The 5,288-nt window shown below is 44.1% G+C and overlaps 1 pseudogene; it reads left to right on the top strand.

Annotated features, from left to right (window-relative positions):
- The first annotated feature begins 4,122 nt into the window (after nucleotides 1-4,122).
- On the top strand, nucleotides 4,123-4,241 carry LOC126282603 (5S ribosomal RNA; annotated as a pseudogene).
- Nucleotides 4,242-5,288: the final 1,047 nt, after the last annotated feature.

Raw genomic sequence — 5,288 nt, 5'->3', positions numbered from 1 at the left:
TTCGCAGACACACCATCCACCATCCCCTCTACTACACAACAACCTTTCGACTATCGACATCACTATCGCTGTCCCCTGTCTATAGGTGTTATATCGTTATCGTAAATTATGTAAATGTTTATAAATGTTACTGACTGCATTTTTCACAATTAATAATATTCCAAAAGAGAACTTTACAAACTTTACCACAGGTACAAATCAAGAAACATATTTATCCATTTGCAAACGAAATAATCGCAATTGCATCTTTACATTTAAAAACCACAGTAGAATGTTACATAATCACAATTAGAAATGCCCATATGAACAAAAGAAAAAAGAATAGAAATCTAAAGAAAATCACGAAAAAAATTTATATGCGTAATTAGCAATGCCTTCACAACTTCTACCAGTACCCTACTTATGACCCGTACCCACAAAACATCGGGCTGCTCCGTGACGGTGTCAGTCCTTCTCTAGATATTTACCCTTCAACGTGACATGTTTCTCCCAACCATAAATGATTTAGCAGAGGTCCTGGTTGTGGCTGGTCAGAAAGCGTTATCGCTGGAAAGTCACTTTGTATGCCATTCTGGCGCTCCCTACCATCCAATGGTTTCTTCAACTGAGGAAATTGGAAGAAGTCACTCATTGATGTCATGTCAATAGGGTATGATGCTTTGGAGCCGGATGGGAGCAGGGAGGAGGAGATTCCGGCACTGTGCTCCTGTGACTGTTTGCCCCCTATCGAATTTAGCCTGTCAGCACCACGCTGTGGCAGTCCCAAAAACCACTCGACATCATCTTGCCTGATGGCCTTCGATTGTGGTGTACCTACGTTTTCACTGCTTGCTCAGCCTCTTTGTCTATGCCACACACTCAGATACCGAGCACTCGTCCATGTTGATTAGGCGGATAAGCAAGTAATTTTGAACTTCGTTACGTATTGTAATTGCAACGCATCCACAGCTGCCTTTGTTCGGCGGGCTGTTTGGACGGGTGTAAGCAACCGTCAATCCAGCGACCGGAGGCCTTTTCACGTGCTAAAAATGTAGCGCAAGACTTTGAATACTCATTCATGTTTACTTTTCACTTTATCCACTACCGCCTCAATTGTAATTCACGTGAGATTCCTGGTTCTTCACATAGGAATGGTCTGCCATTTCGTTCTTTGTCACTCGTAACTGTTTGATTAAGCTGGAAGCGTCTGTGTCACCTACTGTGCCATAAAGCAGCAACAGGTCAGAACCGATTGTTACAGTGTTTCTTTCTTTGAGCTGCAGAAAACAAATTACCGGCCTATAACAATGTGCCTCGCCATTGTTCTTGCCACTTCTGTCGGTTGGCTACAGTAATTTGGCGCAGATAGTTCTGTCTGGCCCGGACTGCACCTTCATACCTGCCAACAAACAAAAATATAAATACGCAATTTTCGTTTTTCGAGGTATTACTTGCAATTACCCTAAAATAAATTCGTCGTTGTCCCCATTGTAACTTGTGCAAATGCTCGTCGCCTTTCCTAAATTCTATAAATCCCTTAAAGCCTAGAAGGACTTGCACTTCACCTTGTCTTCTTCATCAACCTACCATCCTCAGTTTGCATCCTATAGCAGTCCATCCACTTCCTACAACATTTTCTCTTCTTTCTGCACATCCAGATCAAATACATTAATCGGAAGACCCAGTTCCAGCACCCAACACTCCACTTACCAGTCACCAATCCAGCGATTACTACGCTGTTGCGTCAACATTTGAACTTCATCCACCTCCATGCCTTGTCCATTTTCTACCGCTGGGACGCCAACTCACTACCCAACCACGAAATCCGTCCCCAGGCGTACCCTCCCTTCCAGACCTATTTAACAACGCTCCATCTCTCTATGTCCTCCTTCTCCAGTTCTCCCCCATAATAACTGTCAGTTGCTCTTCCTGTTCCACAGGGCCTCACTGGAGTACTCATCATTCCACATCCATCCCGAACGTGGCCATTATCATGTACCACAGGCATCAAGATTACGTCAGTTTTATCAGCATCACCATCCATCAGTACTTTCTAACTGCTGTTTAAAATAATGAACAGAATTTTAAAACGTTACGAAACTCATCAGTGTATAAAGGTGGTTATAATTAAAGTTTCGCTACTTGAGTCAATGTAGACGGAAAACTATTTATCGCATGCGTGCCCAGCTTTACAGGAATGATGTTCTGACCGTGTGTGCTGCAGGATTTGCTTTGTTAGTAGTGTTAGTGTCATGACTTGCGTCTAGGGGCCGGTACTGGCATGAGAGCGCAAGAGGAACTTGGACCCGAACGGCTAAGAACATGCACCGTAGACAACACACGTTAATGTGATTTACTTCGCCAACTTGTGATCTCTGCTTTAAGGAAGAGAGGTGCTTCTGACTCGACTGTTTTGCTGCACGATGGAGCTCCACTCCACATATCTTGGGAAGCTATTGGGTTACTCCGTAGCATATTTGAAGAAAACCGAATCGTTGGCTCATCGTCCCAAACTGCGTGGCCAGGGAGATCACCAGTTTGTAACCTATGTAATTTCTGGCTGTGGGCTTGCCTACAGGACACGGCTTATCAACGGAACACTCACACACGTTGGAAGCTGGAAACGAGTACAGCGAACATCCCATCTGAGATGTTTTGGGCAGCAGTAGAGCAACCTCTAGTGAGGTTACAGGCTGTCGGGGATGGTCATCAAACTGAGCAACGTTTGTAGACTGGGACTTAAACATGGTAAGCAATTAGCAGATGTTACTCTCTCATGTGGATTTTAAAATGTGTTTCTTTGAATGGTTAATTCGCTATTCCTCTTTCTTACGTCTTACAACCTTTTCCACAAAGTTTCATTCTCCTACCATTATTCGTGTTTCATAGAGGCCCTCTCAAACAGCGAAAGTTTAATGATAATTATACGCATCCTTTATACATTTCCCGATCAAAAGTTTACGTACGCCATAGGTAATACGAAGCTGATCGGTAGATGCCACGAGAGGCGGACCCACCAACATAAAAAGAGATGCGCAGCATTTTACTCTCAGCAGAGCTGTTGTAACAACAGAATGGCTCGATTAGAAGAGCTCAGTGACTTCGAACGTGGACTATTCGAAGAATGTAACCTAAGGAAGAAACCTGTCAGGAACGTTATAGCCCTTCTAGAGTTGCCCAAGTCGCCACTTGATGATGGGATTGTGTTGTGGAAATGTGAAGGATCAACCGAAGGTAAACAAAGACCAGGCAACTCTCATATTAGCCGGAACGGATCGTCGAGCATTAAGGAGGGTTATTGTATACGACTGCATGTCGTCAGCACTCGTGATACCTGCAGTCCAGCGAACACAATGAGCTCACATACGGAGCTAAAAGGAATGCCCCACATGGGTTGAGGAGTTCCTCGTAAGTCACACATATCCGCAACCAATGCTAAGCGACCGTTGGCGCGGTATAAAGAGCGACTCCAGTGTAAAGATGATGTGCCGCAATACGCTTCCCCAACGAATCACTCGCGTGTTCGATTGGATTCATGACTGGGAAACGGGCTGGTCAGTCCGTTTGCCTAGTATCCTTTCTTTCCAAGAACTTCTCCATCTGCGATGTTCGATGTGGTCGCGCATTTTAAGCTATAAGAATGAAGTCAGCGCCGAATGCACCCCTGAAAAGATGCACGTGAGGGAAAAGTAAAGTGCTATACCATAGCACCCGGAGCACCAAAACGCTCATGTTCGGCGATAATAGTATTTAATGCACCGTAATGCACATTTGTTGTTGTTTACATTAGTTTCTAACCGTTTTTTCTGAAAACTATGGCAAACAATAACAAATCTGGTATAAACATGAACAAGCTTCTGAAGACGAAGCAGTAGGTTCGAAACCGGTAATGGCGCTATTTGCGTAAATAAATAGTATGATTAACAGAAGATGGTTGTTGTTTTATCCTCTGCAAGAATCAAGTTGCGTTTGCTACAGTCATACTTTCCATGAAATAGCACGAAGAATGTTATTGTCCCAAGTGGATGTAATACTGTAGCACTACGTTTTATTTGTGATAACACAAACACAGAAATACAGAACTGTAGCGAAAAAATATCGCTTCTCATTTTTTATATTCTGGAGCTTCAGAGGGAAACTCTGGCCAATGGCCTTCCCGCAGTGGCAACACTGGTTCCCATCAGATCACTGCAGTTAAGGACCGTCGGGCTTGGCTAGCACTCGGATGGGTGACCATCTGGGCCTCCTGAGCGCTGTTGGCAAGTGGGATGCACTCCGCCCTTGTGAGGACAGTTGACGAGCTACTTAGTTACAGCTCAGGTCATGTAAACTGATGATGGCTGAAAGCACCGTGCTGACCCCATGCCCCTCCATATCTGCATGCCATGATGCCAGTCGCCTGAGGTTGACATGGCCGTCAGTCGATACTATTGGGGATACCAAAGCCTGTTCGGACGGAGAGAGAGAGAGAGGAGGGGGAAACTCAGTAAACAAAAACCATGCACCATCTACTAACATTTGTCTGAAGGACTTTCTACAAGATTTGGCATCTTGATGAAGCCTAGCAACATGCATCGGAAGACTGAGAACACAGTAGCACTGAAAATGCCTTTTGTGAAAAAATGACACTAGGACGCTTTCCACTCTTCATTTGCCTGCCCAAATTGTGTAATTAATCTTACGGGAGGTATCCATTTCTCTTCAAATAAACTGCCTACTGCGGTATTCATTGCAGTGCATCTACAGCCTTACGAAACTTCAATTACATCATATCATCCCTCACTGTTTCAGTACCCCACTTCTTCCCACATTGGTTTTTCTGGACTAGTCTCTTGAATTTGGCTTTACTCTTCGTCATTACTAAATGGTGATCAGAGTCTACATCAGATTTTCAATCCAATATGTAATTTTGGTATCTCTCAAAAATGGTTCAAATGGTTCTGAACACTATGGGACTTAACTTAGAACTACTTAAACCTAACTAACCTAAGGACATCACACACATCCACGCCCGAGGCAGGATTCGAACCTGTGACCGTAGCGGTCACGCGGTTCCAGACTGTAGCGCCTAGAACCGCTCGGCCACACCGGACGGCTTAGTATCTCTGTCTGACCATAATGTAATCCAGATGGAATCGTCCCATGTGTCCAAACGTTTTCCAAGTACTCTTTCTCTTGTGATTCTTGAACAATGCATTTTCTATTATTAGCTGAAATTAATCGTAGTGTCGATTTAGTCTTTCTCCCCCCAAATTCCTACTACCGAACCCATTTTCTTCCGTCGATTCTGATGAGAAAAACTACCACTG

This window comes from Schistocerca gregaria, chromosome 7 (assembly GCF_023897955.1).
Source record: "Schistocerca gregaria isolate iqSchGreg1 chromosome 7, iqSchGreg1.2, whole genome shotgun sequence".
NCBI lineage: Eukaryota > Metazoa > Arthropoda > Insecta > Orthoptera > Acrididae > Schistocerca > Schistocerca gregaria.
This window is presented reverse-complemented; position numbering and strand designations above follow the sequence as displayed.